The sequence below is a fragment of the Anser anser genome, assembly GCF_964211835.1.
Source record: "Anser anser genome assembly, chromosome: 3".
Lineage (NCBI taxonomy): Eukaryota > Metazoa > Chordata > Aves > Anseriformes > Anatidae > Anser > Anser anser.
Genome location: NC_139722.1, coordinates 43,527,640 through 43,548,565, shown reverse-complemented (window position 1 = coordinate 43,548,565; position 20,926 = coordinate 43,527,640). Strand labels below are relative to the sequence as shown.

General features: G+C 42.3%; 1 protein-coding gene across 13 annotated transcripts in view; it reads left to right on the top strand.

Annotated features, from left to right (window-relative positions):
* The first annotated feature begins 1,794 nt into the window (after nucleotides 1–1,794).
* The window catches only part of GPR63 (G protein-coupled receptor 63), a 40,849-nt gene continuing 21,717 nt past the window's right edge, over nucleotides 1,795–20,926 (top strand). For 3 of the 13 annotated variants that reach the window (XR_014581094.1, XM_083827723.1, XM_083827713.1), the window contains exons 1-2: nucleotides 1,795–2,178; nucleotides 18,473–18,558. The gene's annotated coding sequence lies outside the window, so the exon portion shown is untranslated. The other 10 variants (XM_083827715.1, XM_083827721.1, XM_083827714.1 and 7 more) reach the window with 7 other exon arrangements.

Genomic DNA, 20,926 nt, shown 5'->3' with positions numbered 1-20,926 from the left:
CTCTCTTTGGCTTTGCATTGCTGTTCTCAACCGTAGGCTTGTGGGGCAGGGTGGCTGAACTCAATTGAGAGTCGTACTTCTTAAAAACCAAAGCAAGAGCAGTGGATGGAGCTGCTGACATTCTGCTGGTACCACATTAGCCTCATGTTTCAGAGACCCATCTCAGAGAACAAGAAGCTTCCTTTTTCTCCTCTCTCATGTTCTGAGTTCATTGCAAGCAGCTCTGATCTGATACAGGGACCTATTATTTGGCTGACAGTCAGGTAAACGCATTTTGAATAGGAAAAGGGATTGTGAAAGACTCTCCCTGACTCAGACATCAAGCAGTTCTGTGATATAATAGAAAGTGAGAGTGCTCATATCAATTTACATCCTTCTAAATCCATTTAATATGATATAGCAAGTCTTGCCAAATAATACGTGTTTTAATTATAACAATAAAACTACAGGCTAAGACCTGTTTCCACCACCAGCACAGGCTTCCTAGAGAGGTGGTTGACGTCTCATACCTGTCAGTGTTCAAGAGGTGCTTGGACAATGCCCTCAATAATATGCTGTAACTTTTGGTTAGCCCTGAAGTGGTCAGGCAGTGTACATCCTCTAGATGATCTCTGTAGGTCCTTTCCACTGAACTATTCTATTTGATTCTATTTGATTCTAACCATACTAAACTACCTTGAACCACATAGTCTTTGGCCTGAAATTATGAGCTATTGCCTTGCATGTCATGTGGCCTTAGGGTTACAAACACAACCAATCTGTTAACTCTTCCTCCTTGCTGAGCAATGTGGGCAGTGAGAAGACGTAAAGGCTTATCCTAGTCCTTAAAAATCAGCTGGTGTACATAGAGACAGTGATTCTTGGAGATACTTTACGGCAATTGTCCTGCTCTGCTCTGTGGTGGTGTGGCCTCAACTTGAGTACTGTCTGTGGTTTTGGGTGCCATGGAGGAAGGACTTAAGACTGTTAGAGAGTGTCCAAAGAAGGGCTATAAAGATGGTGAAGGGTCTAGAGGGGAAGACGTATGAGGAGCAGCTGAGGTCCCTTGGTTTGTTCAGCCCAGAGCAGAGCAGGCTGAGGGGAGGCCTCATGGCGGCCTGCAGCTCCCTCACGAGGGGAGCGGAGGGGCAGGCGCTGAGCTCTGCTCTCTGGGGACAGCGACAGGACCCGAGGGAACGGCATGGAGCTGGGACAGGGGAGGGTCAGGATGGGGGTTAGGGAAAGGTTCTGCACCCAGAGGGTGGTCGGGCACTGGGACAGGCTCCCCGGGGCAGCGGTCATGGTACCGAGCCTGCCAGAGCTCAAGAAGTGTTTGGACAGCACTCTCAGACACATGGTCTGGTTTTTGGGTGGTCCTGTGTGGAGCCGGGAGTTGGACTCAGTGATCCTTGTGGGTCCCTTCCAGCTCTGTGATTGCACGATTTTATTATTAATCTTCCCTCCACATACACAAGGGCTGCAGTAACAGCACCCCAAGGCGCACACCCTGCCGCTGCCCCTGCCTGGCAGGAGGCTCCGCCGCACCCACACCCCCTGCCCGCACCACCCCAGCACCTCCATCTCCCCCTCCCAACCCCACGCCCGGCGGCGGGCCCCTCTCCGCCCGGGGGCGGTCCGGGGGCGGCTCCGCTCCGCCGGGGAGCGCCGTGCAGCCGCCGGGAGCCGCGGCTCGGCCGGGCCGGAGCGTGCGCCGAGCCCCGGCAGGCGGAGCCGCGGCGCGGGCGGGCGGAGGCGCGGGCGGGGCTCGGCGGCGCTGCGGCGAGCGGGACACGGGCGGGCGGGCGGCCGCGGGGAGGCTGCCGGCGGGCAGGGCAGGCGGGCGGGCGGACGGGCAGGCAGGCAGGCAGGCAGGGCAAGCGGGGAGGCGCTGGCTCGCCCGCTCGCCCCTGGCTCCGGCGGTTCCTCGGCGCTGCCCGTGCAGCCGAGCCGCCGCCGGAGCGAATGGGGAGGCGGCGCTGAGCGGGCTGCCCTCCGCGGTGGTGTCGGCGGGCAGGGGCAGCGGCGCCGCGGGCGAGCGATGCCCCTCGCTCTGTTGCCTGCGCTGCCCTTCCTCCTCCTCCTCCTCCTCCTGCTGCCGGCTTCGAAGCTTTTGTTCCCCCCGGCCGCTGCGATGGCAGGGAACTTCCCGCAGGGATGGGCTCAGGCCGGGGCTCCGCAGGGCGCCGGCCACGCTGCGAGGTGAGGCGAGGCGAGGGGGCTCTGCCCTCCCCGGGGGGCGCAGCGGGGGCCCGGCGGGGGTCCCCCGGGGGGGGGGGGGGGGGGGCGGCGGCGGCGGGGCCTCGGCACGGCGGGAGCGGCGCTTCCGGCCCGGTGCCGGCCGCCGGGGGCTGGCTTCGCCCTGCCCTGTCCTGCCCGGGGCGGCGGGGAGCTGCCGGCTGTCGCCTTCCCGTCCTAATCGTGCAAAAGTCTGCGATCAGCCGGGACCCGCCGCTGGCGTGGCCGGTGTCCCGTAGGCACATGGTGCTCCCGCTGCGGGAGGCGCTCCTGTGGCAAAAAGAAGCGCCTCGCTTCAAATACCAGCTATTTTGCAACGAGTGCGCTCTTTTCAGCGAGGTCTTCTGCATACTTGGCTTTTAAAAGTCATAATACAGCGCAGGCTGAAATAGTTAAAGCGTGCGATGAAGTTTTCCTCGCAAACAGTAAAAACACTTTTTGAGGAAAATGGGATGTGCGTGCAGAGGCAGGTGGTGGTGACACGCACAGCCCAGATGGCCTCAGCGAGGTTACGATCCGAGCCCAAGAGGATGGTTAAAACAAAATTGCTGTCGAACTCAATTGTAAAAGGGACAGCTTTGTACAGGTTAAACAGACCGTTTCTAGCTACCTGAAACTGTAAAGAGGTTTCAGAGAGTATTACTTACACCGAACAGCTGTCTGCTGACAGCTCTCAAATGTATTTTTGCTGTTGTTTTTGCGCCGTTACCTGTTGTGAAAATGTATTTGCCAACATTGCTGTAGCCAAGTTTCCAGGATAACATAATTGATTCACTTGTAATTATATTTTTCATCTACAGAAGCAGATTTGGTAATGAGTGGTAATTAGTAGAATTATCATTTCTAAATAACTTTTGTTAGAAATATTTACTGCCAGATGATCGTCCCTCAGAAACCCGGCTTCTTACGCTGTTTTGCATGACTCATTTATTAGGGGGTGGCCTTACCGTAAGAGGGCATATCAGGTGTATAGAACTTTTTTTTTGTTAAGTGGAAGAAAATAAGATGAGGCTGTGGATGTCAGTAGATCACGTGCAAGGAACAAGCCAAGGAAACAGGAACAAGCCGAAATGAGCTCATTTTTAATTCTTGTGTACTACTATATGTAGATAGATAATTTTTGTGTACTTAATGGCATTTGACATTTAAAATTATTCTCTAAGAGTAACAGCAGATAAAGCTCAGAGATGCTACCTCCATTTCTCTGCCAGTTAATTAAACGTACCCGTGGTTGTTCTCTGGTCCTGAAGCCAGTTGCCCTTGTCAGTGCTGCTTAGCCTCTCCTACCTTCCCGATCAGGGTAGCTGAATATGAACAAGTGGTAGGGACTGTTCCCTGGGCCGTGCTGAGCCCAAGTCATGTCCAAGAATTGCGTGGGGGAGCTGTGGTGGCCCGTGCGAGAAGCACCCCGTGCTGGCCTTAGCAGCTGGGCACTCGGCGTGACCGAGCAAGTTGCATTGCCCAGGGATGGTTCCCAGCATTGCTGGGTTTGCTGGCGTGGGCTTGGGCTGTCGGTAATGCTGGAAGTGGTCTTTCTTAACTCTGTGCTCAGTCACTGTGGTCTAATTTGCCTGCATCCAGGAGCTCGGACACTATTAAATACCACTTTTCTGCTGAGAACTGCCAGGGCTGCTTCTTTCTCTACTTGTGCAGGTGGGTGCAGAGGGAGTAGGTGCAGGTTGGGCAGCCTTCCCACTTGCCCCAAAGGGAAAGGTTGTCAGGGCAGGAGCGAGGCCTACACAGCTTCCTTCTGCTTGTTTGGGACCGTTCCCCAGGACAGCATCTGCCCGTGAGCAGTCCCAGTGGCCAGATGTCAGTGCATCCACGGCACGTTGTTAGGATGTTTTCCTAATCACTTTGCTAAAAGGATCAGAGCAAGTAACTTTCTAAAATGCTCTAGAGAAGATTATTTACTTTTAGATGCCTGGAGAGATCACTGGCCTGTTAAAACTGTTAGACTAGATGTTTAAAATCAATCTTTTGGACCCCAGTCATGCTTGCTGTCTCTTTTTTTTGTCACTGAAATTGCAAACAAAGCCTGCGTACTTCATAGCATTCTGTAAATGTGTGGATTTGTTCACAGTTTTGTAGTATCTCATAGTTTGGTTCTGTAATGAAATGGTGCTAGTGTAAGTGTTGTATTTTACACTGTACTTGATTTTGGCGTATTGATATGTCCAGGTAATCTCTTGTAATAGTCTTAAAAAGTAATTTTCCAAGCAAATCTAAAAGATATCAAACTTAATTGTTACAAATTAGGAAAGTGAGGCAAGAGGAAGAGTGACCACTTGTCTAAGGAATCTCGGTCATAGAACCTAGAATTAGAATCTCAGGTTGAAAACGGATCTGTCAGGTCACGCTCTCTCTCATAGACATACAAAATACTTTAACAGAAAGGTGTATTTTCTCTGTGCATTTGCTAGCAGCTCTTTTTTTTACTAACCTAGCTGGTAGTGCAGTTCAAAGTTAAGCAGGAAAAATGTTCAGTTGCCTCATTTTCAGCTGTGGATATTGCTTAAACATTACCTAAACCTTACATGTGCGATGGGACTTGGTATATGCTTTTAAGTACTTTCCCAAACAGGTGGTTTAAGCTGAGGTCTCAGTGAAATTCCGTTCAATTCCATTTGAATGGAAATTTACAAAATATTAATCTCAACATTGAGACATTTCAACATGTACTTTAGGAGAAAGGCGAGCTTTCCTTTTCTTCTCCCTCTGAGTAGAAGCACTGATTCAGTAAGATATTTACACTTAGGAACATGTTGAAGTGTTGGAGTCCCCCCACTGGTTTGAATGGCACTTAGAGAAATCTCTTGCATAACTGTAACCTAATTTACCTCAATCTAGATGTAGATTATACACAAGCCGTCTTTAAAAGAACGTTGTTCAGACCACATAAGCACATAAGTGTTTGAAAATTTAAAGCTATGAAGTGTTGGTGATGTGGGCTTTGGGAGCTATGCTTTATGCTATCTAGGATACAGTTTTTTTCAGAGCATTTACCATCTAAAATCAGGCAGCCAAAATTAGCGGATGATTTTTGCATCTCTTCCTTGATTTTCTCCTCCTTGGAGTTACTAATGCGAGGTTTGAACTGTGTTGATTAAATACGACATGGTAACACACAATAATTGTGGAGAATACAAGTGCTGGGCCTTCCGAAGGAAGTTGGATTCTGTGTGGGTAAATAGTATTTAGTCATGTAATTAAAGGCTATGTTGTGGCGTTTAATTAAAGTTCCATAACTGTTACTTCTCAAGACTTGAGAGGCTGACTTTCAAACCTTACTAGTGCTTATTTTTTTTAACATTGTTTATGGGTGTGTATTTCTTGCATTTTTTTTCCATCCCTAAAGCAAATGGAAACAAGTTAAGTGTTTTTTTAGTGGGGTATCTATGATCACTTCCTATGCTCTTGGCAGATTTAAAACCTGTAGATGCCAGTTCAGGCTTTAACTACCTGAGCTTGTAGCAGTCGTTTTTGATTCATGCATGGATTAATAATGAAGGGAAATAGGATGCTTTATATAAGGGTTATAAAGATGAGTATCTGAATTATCCCATGGTATCTCACAATTCTTATATAATATAATATTGCTGACTTAAAGAGGGTGGTGAAACTTTGGGGTTTGGTTCCTGTTCTGTTGTCTGCAGGGCAATGCTGTCTGGTGAACTTACTGTTGTTTTCCCCACAATATTTTACCCTTACTGCCCTGTTTCTTCTGGGCTGTCTTGTTGGCCAGCTGCTTGTTGCGTTTTTCTGCCGGATTCTTCCCTTGGTTGATTTCATATATAATTTCTGGTTGCTGGTCGTTTTAATTGGGCAGTTAGAATATTTTATCCTAATCTAGTTTGCAGCCCGCTAGTCTCCTTGAAGTTTCTCATTTCTTTCTCCCACGTGATCGTGCACTGTGTTTTCCAGCAGGTGCTTGCGTCATTGTGGGCAGTGAATGGATGCTGGTGCTTTAGGAGGTAAATCTAAGTCTTCAACGTGAGCTTCTAAAAGCTAGCTAGCTTGTACTGTGTTTTATTTTTTATTTTTTTCCAACCTCATTAGGTTTATGGACTCCTGCACAGCAAATTGAAACCCAGTGACAACAGGCTACCTTTCTGGGGAAATTGGAAATAATCTGTGGACTGTGGTAACTCTGAGGTAGTCTCAACTAGCCTTCCAGGCACCTGTATGGTCAATGGAGAAAAATAAGCTTGTCCAGAAAGTGTTTTATCCCACCTATGGTTGAATTATGCTCTCTGCGTTGAATTATACTCTCTGCTTAGTGCGGTGAGAGTCCTGATGGCTCTTCTAGCCTTGCTCTCCACCTTTTAGGACAGCTACGTTTACTCAACGTTAATCCTTAGTGAGCACCTTTGCAGTTCTTAATTTTCTTGTCATTATTCAATATACAGTCATATGCCTTATTTACAACCCTGAACGTGTAATAATTAATTTTAATGTGTGCTTCTATGGCAGTGTTATCTCTGTTCTTCAGGAGCAATATGTTATCTTCATGACCTTACTGTTTTGTGCAAGTTGTCTCCCCGTTTTAAGAACAGCACTGTGCTAGATGCAGATTTACAGGAAAAACTTCACAAACAGAAGATGTTTGGTTTGCGTTGCTTTGAAAACGTGGGGAAAACTTTGCAACAGATAGGGAGAAGGTGTATTTTTAATGCAAGTTAAAAAATAATACTTCTGTCTTTCTAAAGCTGTCTTAGAACTTGATACCTGATACTACTTAGAAATAGTTATCGATGCAAGTTTTCTGCATCAGTAGTATAATTCACAAAATTATCCCTTTCAAAGGATTGTACAAGGTTCATTGTGTGTAATGATAGAAAAGAGGGTGTGATGTCTTGTGAAAAATAGATTACTTTTTTTTTGTCAGACTTGAAAAGTAATTTGAAAACACATGATATTATGTGCTGATTAAATTCGTATCTTCAGTAGATGTTATTCCAACAAGCCTTTTATTACTTGTTCATTTTGATTTAGAATCTTCTGTCAGTTGTCACTTCTGAATTTTCTTGAAACATTTCTGGAGTCTTGCATGCTTTTTGTGGATGTGTTTTAGAAGTAGATGCACATAATGTATTCGTGATCTTCTGATTCCTTTATCACTAAGTCTATGTGCATAGCCTTTATAATTTGTATTAACTCTAAAGGCAGATAATTATTTCAAAGGATCTGTATCCAAATTTACTGCGCTTCCCATTACTACCAAAATTGTTTCATGTCACAAAGTAAAAACCTCCGAACCAAATTCCAACCTTCCTACGTCTAGCCAAAGACACACCATGAAACATCAAAAGGGTGTGTTTGCACTTTGCTTTTCCTCAAAAGTACTCACAAATACCCCAGACCTTTGTATGCTTGTATTGAGCGCTCTGTGTGGCTTTTTGTGTGGCCTGGAGAGGAGCTACCTGTTTATTTTCAGTGCAAAATGAACCGAGTAGCAGTGGGGCCTCCCACCTCTCGCCTTATCTCTGATTTGAAGGGTTCGTGAGTCGATAGAGCTGAGAAATTAATTCCATCCGTCACACTACCACATCTTCAGCGTGTCTGCTCAGGCTCCAAGTGTGTCATTTATGATAAGGAGGTGGCATTTGAAACAAATTCGGCAATATTTAATGCTGACTCACAATAACATGTTCGGAGTATTTATAACAGGCAGAGGTTGTACTATGCTGTACTGGTATCAGGACATCTGCCATAAGAAATTTCCATCGCATTTGTTGTGTGAGCACAGGGATGGGGCTGAGAGCTCTGGATGAGGAAAGTTCAGAGCCTTTTCTCTCCCCGTTCCCATCGTTTTGATAAGAAGGCAAGTTCGGGCTGCATACATCTTTCCTAGAAATATCAAAGCATAAAGTCTCAGGTAATAGCGCTTCTGCTGTTAAACCGCTAGATCCAAACCAGCTGGATTACACGTGTGGTTCACAGCCACCACAAATGATAGACTTGAAAAAGCATCCCCACAGCACGTTGGCAATGCGGTGCTGTGCTTCTAGATATCACCAGCAAGGCAGAAATTGTAGTCCCCATATAATTCCCTCAGGTTTCCCTGCTGTTCTCAAAGGCTGTCTCTGTTCCTGGGAGGCATGCACCTATCAAGCATTATGCAGCAGTTGCACGGAAGCATACATCTGAAGCAGTTGGTTCAGACAGTGCAGACGCGTGCAGACAGATGTAGAAACATAACGATGTGGCATTCGTACACAGCATTCTTAAGAAACAAGATTATTGTTTTCGGCTATCTGTTTTAGTTTAGATGAATTTTGCTCTCCAGAAATTCATGTTCTGTCTGATTGCGGGCTAAGCTGATGTGATTACTTCAGAGCTCTGTTGAAATTAGGTGAGATCAGTCTAGTAGGAAGGAAACGGGGGCTGGGGGAGAAGCAAACACTGCTGAGGGAGCAGACCACCCTAAGATGGTGAGCTGGGGGTTTGTACTGGTGAGCACGTAACGCAGTTGCCAGATGCTGCCCAAAGGCCTGCCCAGTTCGCTGCTCGGTCTGGGGGCTGCTACAGAGCCAGGCCCTAAGTGTTTCAAACAGCTGTCATCCACGTAGTGAAAAGATTATAGGCGTTTTGAAAACATGTTCAAAGAATGAGTTTAATGAACTGTATTCGTCAGTTAATCTATGATTGATAGACCATCTCCTGAGAACTCGTGGTCGCTCATGTAGCATAGAAGTGTTTGAATGCATAAGTGATTTTAGACTGATGTTTGGGCACTTGACCCATTGCTTCCCTCGCATGGGAGAAAAGCCAGGAAGAGCCAGCATTGCTTCTGTCTGACGGTCAGCCCTGTTTTGTTCTCTCTTGGAACCAGCCACCACCAAAGCATCTAGGAAATGTTGGTTGTAATCGACAGTCAGGTGGGACTGAACTTGCAGTTACTCTTCCAAGCAGACTTCCCATAAGAAGAACTTACGTAAGTGTATCACTGCTGCAGTGTTCTTCGAGGGAAACATTGGGAGTCTGGAGTAGGTGCCACTGCATTAAGTATTCCTATAGGAATGCAAGCTGGTGAATAGCAGTGAGAAGCACTGCTCAGCTCCTCACCAGAGGAGAGTCCCGATTTATGAAAGAGAAATCTCTCTTCGGTGGTTGTCAGCGGATCAGGCAATACGGACTTGTGTTCCGCCACCACCACACGGTGTGGGCAGGCAAAGCTGCAGTAGCGTTGTTGCTGAAACGGTTCACTGTGTGGCAAAACCGTTTTGTGGGTTAGAGACCACCAGCTCACTGTTGGTGAGCCTTTGTGAGATGCAGGCAATGAAGTTGTTCCCTCTATGTACGTAACCGATGAGCTTGCCTGCTAGGTTAGAACTGAATTTAATTTACAGGTTGGTGTTGCCAAATTTGTGCAAAATGGTATGCATGTGAGATGCATTCGGTTATGTAAAGTTGTGTCCCTTCATCCTGGGGGAAGATGCTCTGGCAGTATTCAGTTTCATCTTTGCACTGATGTAGCCAAGCTGAATTTCTAGTTCCCTTCCAATCTCAGAATTGGTTCTCCTGAATATTCGTATCTTATCTAAAGGTTTTGGGGTGACTACGCATAGCAAATTACTTCAGCGAGCACTGGAAAAACACTGTGAGAAAGACTTGTCTTGAGTCACAGATTAGGGATGAGCTGGATCCACATGAGATAGGAGCTGTTTTGTGGGCTAGCCTGAGGCTGTGGAACGCACTAAGGATCATCACACAGCTGGACAGCACTTTCTGCTTCTAATACAAGACACCAGTGCTGACATAGTCTCTGACATAAATGCTGCAAATGTGTAGCCTTCATATTAAAGTAAACCTGCAAGTAGCAGAGAGCCACAACTGATTCTGCTCCCAGAAGAGACCAGTCAGCATGGGGTGCTCCACTGGATGTGCTTTTCCCACCACAGAGAGGATTTAGAGAGTGTGTGACACAGGTTGCATTCCTAAGTACACAATGAAAATGGTGAAAAAACGCATATTTATCATTCTTGGGTTCTATACAATGAGTAAATGCTGCTGTTGGGGACTAGATTCTTATTTTAGTGTTTACTGATGATAGTTTTAGTTCTAGATGCAAAAAAAAACCCTGAAGGGTAAGTGTTTTAAGACAAGTAGCAATCCTTTGTAATGTGATTAGCTTTCCCTGGGTTTTGTTGGTTGCTGTCAACAGTATTGCATCGCAGGCCTTTCATATTACTTCTGATAGAGAAGTCTGAAGAGAACATTGACCTTGTACGAAGGCTCCTTCAGAATCCTCTAGCTGGGCCTGGTGGCACAAGGATGAGGGAAGTGTTCCCATTTCTGACACTTGCTGGAAGAAGACGCGCAAGGTCTTTCCCTCTCAGAGCAAGGGACTTGGGTCTTCAGGAGCTTTGCTTAGGGCAGCAGTGCTGAGGAAGGGATGCTGTTGTAACACCTGGGAGTCGAAAGCCTGTGTGCATTCTCAGTATGTGAATCACTTACTCAAGCTCGAGCGTGGAGAGATCTGTGTGTGTGTGTTAAGAACGTTACTGCCTTTTGGCTTCATTTATATGCTCGCTAATCATGATGACTGGGTGCTATTTAAAATCTGAATGCTTCTGAGGCTATTTCCGGTGTACAGGAGGATATGGTTTAGGAATTTAGCTTTCTGCAGCCAGATGGATTATAATGTTGCTAAGGAAACAGACTATAAATGAAGTGGCAGCTGAGTGTCCCTAGAACATCAGACTGCTCGAAGCTGGTATATTAAACTCATTTAGGTGGGTAGATAAATTGATGCGATGAGAAGTTAATTTCCTGCGTTTTACGCTTCGTTAATTTTCATTGCTTTGTTAGTATTTACAAAAGGTAGCTTAAATTCCCACTCAGACCACCTGGTGTGTGGGTCACTGAACAAAAAATTGCTATTAAAATTAGAAAATGGACAAAAGCTGTAAGTAAAGTAGATCCTAAAATAATCATTAAAACTACTGCTCCACAGATAATGATCTAAAAAAGACCTGGCAGCAGCACGGTCCTCCTGAAAAACTGGGACTATGAAATAAGATGAGATTATGCCAAGTACATAGGAAAAAGCAGAGCTGCTGTGGACCTGAAGAAGTTACAAATCTGGAACTTCGTGTATAAGTAGTAAAGCATATATATTTTACTGAGCAACCACTGCCGTTGGTAAGATGGACTGACTGGACAAGGGGAGGGCAGGAGGAGTTCTGAATAGCCTGAAATACTTGCGGACCTCACACTTTTAAAAGGGTATAATGGGATGTGGGTCCTTCCCCTCCCACTTAACCAAGGTGGTAACTGAAGAGTCAGTAACTTTAGATCCTTGTGCTTGTTTCGCATTGCTTGCTTTACTCTTAAGTGCCTTGTGTTCCTGCAGTTAAAGTCCTTTCCTTGCGAGCCTGATGAGATCGGAAGCTCTGAAATACTTGGGTAGCCAGTGGTACGCGCTTTCTCAGCACTTTGTGAGCCGTGGTTCAAGATAAGAGGAAGGAGCAGTCTGCATCCAGACAGGGTGTGTTTAGACTTGTGCCCGCTTTCAAAAAAACGTGTCCAAAGCAAGTAGGTAGGTAGCGAAGGGCAGCACAAGTACCTAGCAAGAGCCTGCTCTGCTGATTTGAAGTTGTATCCTGTGCATACATGGATAAAGCATTTGAGCAAGTGGTTATAACTTTACTCGGACATATTATTTATGGGGCATATCTATTCAAGATGGGAAAACGTAAATGTTTTACAAGCTGTTTTTGTTTAAGAAGAAGAAAAATAAGAGGTCTGGGAGGTGAGCAGGCACTGGTTGAGTCTGTAGAGATTCAGAAACTTGTACTAAGTATTTCTGTAATGAAAAGAGGAGATCTGAAAAGCTCATTGTAAGACTAGAAACTACAAGAACTTGCCAAGCAAAGATGGTTTGTGAGCTAAATAGGAAATGGAAGGCTGAGGAAGGATTTAAAGTATATACATGCGGTTGGTAGAATTACCATTCTATGTTTTCTGAATTGAAATGAAATTGTTTGCAATAAAACACATTCCGGAAAATGAGTCAGTGTTCCAGCAGTGCTAAACCTCTTCAGCCTGCAGTGTTAAAACTGTTATTTAGAGGACACTGGAGAGGAGTATGTCCGGTCTCTTCAGCCAGGTAGGCAGCAGAGGTCACTGGGGAGATGGCACTGAGTACACTGGAGCCTTTCCTTGCCTGTTTGTTGTATGACAGGATTTATTGCGTTGATGGGAGTGCCATCAGGCTACGTATGGATCAGTATCTGTCACTGCCTTATCGCTGCAGTCAGTAGCCAGGAACAGAATCCAGCTATCAAAGAGCGTACAGCATGACTTTTCCTCTTTAGTTATGCCTTTTCTGAGGGGCTTTAGAGTTGAGCCAGATTAATTATTCCGGTGTGTGTTTGCTCCCTGAAGGCACTGCCTCTTCCCTGGAAGCCTTTCTCATCTCCTGCTAACTTGTTTGCCTGTTGTGTGGTGGAAGGAGCCCTAGGACCCGTGAGAAAGCTAGCAACAAGGAGCATACTGTAGATCACCTTAACTGTTGTTGCAAAGTGCCTTTAGGAAGCGAGATAGTAGGAAGAAGACAGCAAGCCAGATGAAACTGCCCTGAAGGATTAATTGTGGCTCTTAGTTGGTTGAACTTGAACGAGAACTAAAGTAAAAGTACCATAAAGTATCAAGGTGTGCTGGAACAAGTCTTGTTAAAGTGAATCTTTTCTGGTGTAAACAGAATGATGATGTGTAGCAAACAGTTTTGGCTTTTATTAGATTTCGTAGAAATATGTTAAATTCAACAAAAATTTAAATGGAAAAGCAATAATGATTTGATGAGCAAAACCTTTTATAGAAGTTATTTTTAGCCAGCTCTGAGAGCTGGAGAGCTGCTAATAGAAGCTTCACTATTACATGTGGAGCAGGAAAGTCTTTTTGAGAGAAATAAGATCTGACAAAAATACTTACTTTAAATCAGTTCCAAAGGAAGACAGAAAAATTACATGTTAATTGACTGTTGTGATGCCTTCTGTAGCATCCTGGTACAGAATCCCTTAAAATTATCTTTCTCAGTAGTTTAGATTCCTTTTTTTTTTTTTTTGGTCTTGGAAGTGTAGGAGGAGCATCACTTTTGATTTTATATGCATCCTTTTTGATGTCTGAATAATGTTAATTCCAACATGATCGATATTTTAGGGATTATAAATAGATTTATGTATAGCACAAAGGCCAGAATCTCATTTCCTGGTCTGTCTTGATGGATGTCATTACATTTTTTTTCCTATACATCTTTTCCATAACTTAGTCAGTGTATTTTGCTGTTTTAAAAAACTGCTACAAGTCTCTTGGTTTGAGTTTGTGAGCAGTTTCTGAGTAGTCACAATCAAATTAGAAATTATGTCTTAGGTTTATCACTCTATTTAGAGTTATCTTAGCTGCAAGATGATAAATTCCATGCAGTATTTTGTCAGGATCGGATTCAAATTGAAACTGAAACTAACTGAACTTATGTGTGACTGAAGAAACACTTAAATATTATTTGCTAAACGAGTTAATTGACCGTACTTAAACAGCTTTCAGTTAAGTAGAGAAATAAGATTTTGAGCTAGCAAAGCAGAAGACAGCATAACTTAATGGGTAACTCCTGCCTTGTGAGGTAATACTTTCTGTGTAGTTTATTATTATTAATATTTATTTTGTTTTAAATAGCGTAAAAATCCCTCACTTTAATTTCTGAAGGAGCTTTTCCATGGAAAAATAAGAGGTTTGTTGACTGGGAACTGCCGTGACTATATCCAGTGAGACAACTGTTTTGGTGTACTGTTTGTTTAACAGTTCCTAAGTACCACAAAACCACTGAGTATTACAAAAGTCACTCAGTTATCTGTAAAGTTATTTGTAACAGGGAATTATAAGGTACTTAAAAAGGTTGTTCCTACGAAAGATTTGAATTGTTCAATTGATAAGCATATCTGCTTGCTTTGCATTGTTATTTAAAAAACAAAAACAATGTCTGTTCTATTACATTAAAACAAAACTGTTTTAAAAATCACTGCATCAGCTCATTTAGATATTTTTCGCTTATAGATATATATATTTTTTAAAAATTAAATTTGTTCATGATGCATGGGACGCTTGCAAGCCCTGTCTGTCACATCTGTATAGAAATTGTTTGTGCCTGTATTGCACAGGATCTGAAAGTCTGTAATACGTCATCTCAGCCTGAGAGCTGTCCAAATGGGAACTCTAAATTTAACAATTTTTCAGATCTGTAATACGAACAGAGTTGACTGATTTCTAACTAGGATTGTTTCTCAGAGGTAAATATGCTGTCTTGAAAGGGTTATTTCAGCTGACTGGACAAAAATTACTCTGAAGCCATGAAAACAATCAGATGACATGGTTTAAAAATAGTTAAGGATTTTAGTCTGATTCTATTTTAGGGAAAATACGATAATGGTCCAATGTGTAACTGCTTTAATAGACTAAACCAGACTATCACAACAAATTATAGGGTAAATCTGGAAAAATACACAAACCACTATTAAAGCATTTTGTTGTGTTAAGCGTTTTTGGTTTTGGGTGAATAGAGATGTTAATAACTATCAAAGACGCATGCATGCACATGAGTATACATACACACAGAAGTAACGTAAAAATACTTAAATATGCGTATAAACTAAATCTGGTTTTAGTTTTCAACTGAATCTTATTCTGACAGAGTTTGAGTGCTCTCAGAGTAGGATGCTGCAAGCAGCAACATTTCTGTCATTTCATTGAACTTGCTACTGACGCGTCTCCCCTATGAGCCAAGAGGCAAGATCCGTAACATCTGTGTTACAGCAGCAGGGCTCTTGGGCGGCATCAGAGCTTGGCTGTAGCATGAGCTGAATTCCTGTGGGAAAAACATAATCACGGCTGACCCTTTTGCTTCAGGAACTAACCCAAATCTCGGTATGGGCAGCACAGTGTGAAGCGGGTACAAACTTGGTAACATTTTTTCAGTCATATTAATCACTTTGCCACTACTGTCTCTGCATCTTTCCATAAAAAAGATGAATTTTCATTGATTGCATTTTATTTCAAAACTGGGTATATTTTTGTGGGAGAGAGAACTTAATAAATTGCATCAGCATAAAATACTGTTGGTGATCGGGTTACTGTTTTTAAAAGGTTAATTGGGTAAGCCCTTAGGATTTGGTAAAAGTGTGTGCTAATGGCTGTTACCAAAACAAATAAGGAAATCCATTTTCTCCTGTTAGCAGATCGGAGTGCAACAGCATCCTGCTGTAGTGGGGCACTGCAAAGGAGGTGCGAGCAGATTAATACAGAGAACCTTTAGATCTCTACGGTAAACGAAGATGAAACATCAGTCTTCCATTCAATTAGAGAGTATACTGCAGAAGTTGCTGTAGTTGAAAAGCTAAAATAGCCTTAGGACAACTGTTTTCATGACCTGAAGTAGGCTTTTTTTTACTTAACTACAATCTTTTGATAGACTGACCTTTCTGGGGAGAAAGGAAGCTTTCAGCGTTTAAGTTTATTTTGCATCAAGGTTTGAATTAAAATCACAAGAAAATGTTAAGAAAACTTTCTTTTTTTTTTAAGTGACCGTAGATGAGGTGCAACTAACTTTAGAGAGCTGTCATTAAAGTACTTGTTGAAAGTTACGACTCGTTTGAAAAACAATGGTATACTGAAAACACAGCAGTATTGAGGCATTCTCTAACCTGTTGCAAAGTCTTTAATGTAATCCAAATGCTTGTGGGAAACAAGTTTAATGGTGTCTTAGATCTCTGTGCTTTTGGTTCTGCAATTTCAGTTCTTTGGAAATGACAGCTCTTGGCTTGGGGAATTGAATTAGACCTGGTAAGATGCAAATTCCTCTAAGATCATCAGTATTTACAAGTTTTGCACAGCTCTTGCTGATGGCACAGCTCTGTCTTGAGTGTGCTCTCCAGTAAGAACCTCTTAGTATACAGACAAATCTGGGCCACGGTCTTATGCCTTGATCTGTGTATTGATACAGCTTCAGGCTAGAAATGTGAAGCTGTTCAATTTGCTTGCTAGGGTCTGTTTTAATCCAGATCAATCCTCGTGCTTCAGGACTGGGGAGCTGGGCTTGGGAATGATGAAGTGAGGACTGGCCTTTTGGTAGCACTGCCAGCTTTAAATGCTGATTTCATGGAAGTGGTAATTCTCTCAGTAGAACTGTGCAGGTACTGGAGTCCTTACACTTGAATTCATTGAGGGGTTGCGTAGGATTACAGAGCTTTTCCCCTCTGTTCACATTTAAAAAGAAAAAAAAAAAAGCCTGACTAATCATTTATAATGGGAGGGGAAAAAAGGAATGTCATTTGGAAACAGTGTTAACCCCTGACTGCCAACAGAAAACTACCCAAAGCATCTTGCCCAGGTAAGAGCAAGTTCATCAGTTCATCGGGCTACTTAATCTGGAAAACTTTTCTAAATTTTACTTTACTTTTTCCCCTGCTTGGAAGCCTGAAGTGGAAGACATTTATGGTGATATTTTGGATGCTTCTCAAAATTGGTTTTAGAGGTACTTTTAATGAGAGTTGGAAATACCTTCTGTAAACACGTAAGTAGAAGAGATGAGTCTTACGCCAGAGAATGTGCTTGTCTGGTGGGAAGATCTGGCAGGTTGTTGCTGTATTCAGTCCATCCAGGTTCCTGGCAGTCTTCTGCCTGCTGGCAAAGCTATTCACTTTTGACTCTTCAGAAAGACTAAAAGGGAAGATTAACAGTTCGTGATCCTTATCTCACTAAAGATGGAACAAACCAGGTGATGAAAGTCTAAAATAATCTCATGGTTGCATTTTCACTCTTTTATACATAATTAAATCTGGGACTTCCTTTTTTTTTTTTTTTTTCCTCCCTTTCCACATTGTTCTGTGGAATAAAAGTAAGATCAAATTTTGTGCTAACGTAAAATAATTTTATATTAATAGCTTGTCAGGGAAATCTTTCAGACGCTGACTTCCATTGTGGCTAGATAATGGGTTTGTTCTGCAGAAGGCAGTTTTCTCAGCAAGTGTCAGTCTGGCAAATCAGGCTTTACATTTTGGATGTTTGAAGTCCCTGTTAAGCTGGTTGCACATACAGAAATTCAGCACTCAAATTGCTGAAGGAAGCAGGAGGTTATGAGGGGTCTTCAAGTACAAATTCTTCTTCTTTTGAAGGTCCTTGGCAACTCATTGGCTGGTTTGTCCTCCAACCCCCATGTACAGCATTTAGATGCTTGTTTGTGAAGGCTCCTGCAATCTTTTGCTCCAGTGTGGAGGCGATGTTTTGAAAGAAATGAAAAGTTGTGTAGTCTTTTTTTTTTTTTTAAAAAAAAAAAAAAAGAAAGTATCAGTGTCCCACGTCTTTGTTCTTTTGATTTTCATATATAAACAATATTTATACATATTGGGATCTTTTGGTATGGCATATACTCAGCTTTCAAGGCTCCCTGAAATTTTCTAGCTTCCTTCTGGGTATGTGTAGAGAAACTACATTGAAAATTGGTGATCTGAATTAACAACAGGTGTGTCACGATAGAAGATGCAGTTTTTTAGCTGTGGTAGCCCACTTTACAGAAATGCTTTTAACTACTTGAGGCTGATGATAGCTGATGATTGACTGGTATTAGAGCATATAAAGCAAGTGCTGAGATCCTTTTGTTCTTATTGCTTGTTCATCTTTGTTCTTCCTCTCCAGACTTGTTTTCTTGCCTTTTGTTTTTCTGATATAGTTATGCTGATATCTGTGCCATTGGAAAACTTACTCAGCTTCTTTGTGGCATTCAGTAGCACCCGGTGAATTTAAATGACATTTCTTACGAGAGGCTTTGGAGGTCTCAACATCAGGTTCCTCGTGTTTTAGACTAAGTACATAGTTTAAGAGGTTGAATAAGACTTACGGCAACTAATTTCTGTGCGCTTGTTTCCAAATTAATTCTATGCATCTGAATGAGATCTAAACCAAGATGCCACTCTAGTCCTGAAATATCTTGGTATTAAATGTTGAGATTTTAATTCTATGCAGTTAAGAGAGCTGAGGATCTCTTTGGAGTAATGAAGCTGTCCTTCCTAAGGTCTGTACCTCCTGCAAGATAGGGACACATGATCTGTATTTCATTGTGAGACACCGCGTATTCTATCTCTCCAAATAAAAAAAAAAGAGGTTTTATTAGAGGAGAAACTGTTGCTATTCTTTGTGATCTTGTTCTGCTTTGTTTGTAAATATGCAATCAACCTTTGGTGTTTTTTTTTTTTTTTTTGGACAGGTTATTTGGAAGAGGAATGCTTTGCTGAACAGGACAACACAGGATGACTTACGATTCCTGTTCTTCATGGGAGACTGTACGGATTGGTATGCTTTTTTTTTTTATTATTTGTCAAACTGATGTGTAGTGATTACATATATAGTCAAAGGTTCCACTCCTAAAATTTAGGAAGCAAATCATTTAGGAAACTTCCAGCTTGCTAGTTTTATGTTAACTATGCAGAAATATAAATTAAAATAGTATGTTTTCAATAATATTTTCAGGGTTTACTGTTCATCTAGGTGCTACAGTATTAAGTTACCTCTTCAACATACGTATGGTTAATATGACCATTGAACTACTGGGAAAGGTAAGAGTTGGGGGAGTACTGTGGCAGTACTAGAAATTAATCTAGAAGTGCAGAAGTCCTTTCACATGATCTACAAATTGAGAACATGATTTTTCCCAAGAGCTAAGAATATAAAATTATTAATTACATTTTGCATATTTGTGGTTTTGAACAGTAATAATGACTCGCATGGCTGGCATTTCTTGACAGTTAATGGCTCTCTGAATTTAAGATAGAAATAAATATCCTCAAGAGGGCAATTAGTTGTATTTAATGACCCAAAGCAGAGGTGGCTGTTCCCCACTATACTTTCCTTTGAAAATTGCCGCAGTAATGTTTATACAGTGGAAGAGAAGAAAATTTCCTAAATTAAGCTAATGCTTCTTGTGAGTAGTTTTGTGGGTCATCTACTCATGCAGCGTAGTTGATTAGTTTCAATTTAGGATATGTAAATAGGTATTAAAACTGAAAACTGCTGGTTCCTTTCAGGAGGAACAGTTAGGTGAGTAAGAGAACATTGTCCCTGCTGATTTGTGCTCTGACTCATTCTTTGCATTGGCTTTAGCAGAAAGGATTCCACTGCAATATGTTGTTGCCTCTACTTAATGGCACAGGAAAAAATGTTCAACTCATATTGAAGCAGGAATATGTTCCAGGCTGCCTTGTTCAATAACAGGGTGTCAGAAAGTGCATACTTGAGTATTTTCTATCAAAATATTTTTTTTCAAAAACAAAATAAGCCCGTGACCCTCATACATGCTCTTGACTTTATTTATCTTCCCAAAAGGGTATTTTGCTTTTTTATGGTTATGCTGCATAAACTGTTTTTGCAGAGTTCTACTTCAAAATAATGGCAGCTTTAAAACATACAGCAGGTTCCCATTTGTGACCATTTGAAATATTCCCATGAAATAGATTCACCATATCAGGCACTGAGAGCTTCAAGTTTCTGAAGAATGATGGCTTCTGCATGCTGGGCCAAACCTTGGTACTGGACAGTACTGAAAAAATGCTTGCTTTTAGCACATAGATTTAATTTATTAAATGATTGGACATTTTGACAGCAGTTCATAGCATGTTCTGATCTGCATCAAACACACCTGTTATTATGGTACTGTTTTCACAAGTAAAAAGTTCCCTGTTTTGGCTGTGTTGGAGTTACCAGTTTTGACTGATGTTGTCTTTGCATGTGAGATGGAATCACTTATTTCTGGTTGAGCATGCTATCCAGATTTTGAACGGAAATTATTTACCTTTTAGCTTCAAAAACTGTTAAAAACAGACACCATAGTTCTAGCAGTAATTATATTTGATGAATGAAATTTGTGTGGTATTTAGCTTTAAGTGTGTACTTCATTGAAATAATTGTGTCTATTATGTTCTATAAAAAGAAAGTTGCATACGAGTGAGAACCTTGGTTGAGAGAAAATGTGCATACCCAGTAATTTTCAGTACAGAAATGGAAAAAAGTGATTGTGTGAAGCTTTTTTGCATGTGAAAAGAATTGGTGAGAGTACATGTTCCAAAAGTGAGGATGCTGTGACAAAAGGTACCTGCCTCTTGCTTGAGCTTACCTATTTAAACTACCAGAGCATGGTCTTCTTTTTACGAGGTATGTGATTGCCATTCAGCAACGACTGCCTTTGAAATTACAGGATCTGTCTTTCTCAAAGAACAAGTGAGGACTGAAATGAAATTGCTCTGAAGTTATCTTATTGGTCCCTTTCTTTCATTCGAAATTTCTATCCTTACATAATTTTGGGGAAATTTGAGAAGGTAGGAAGAGGTATGCATGAGAAAAGGAACACAAGGTGCATGTGTAATAATCATGTGAATGCTCATGGTAAAAGCCCTGTGAATAAAAAAAATAAATGTGTGACTGCTTACGGAAGGGATCCTTTTGAGTTTGTTGGCTGAAATGCTAATGACTTTTACAAAGAATGATAGCCAAGAAAGGCTGTAACTAGCATGCCTGCAGGTTGGATAAGTACGACTTGAAAACACGTTTAAGTATGGAGATTTGCTGTGTGATGCGTGGAGAGATTTCATACATCAGACTGACAAACAGAGGAAGGTGCTGCCTAGAAACACTCAGGAAGCAGTGACTACATGAGCAGCACTCAGTT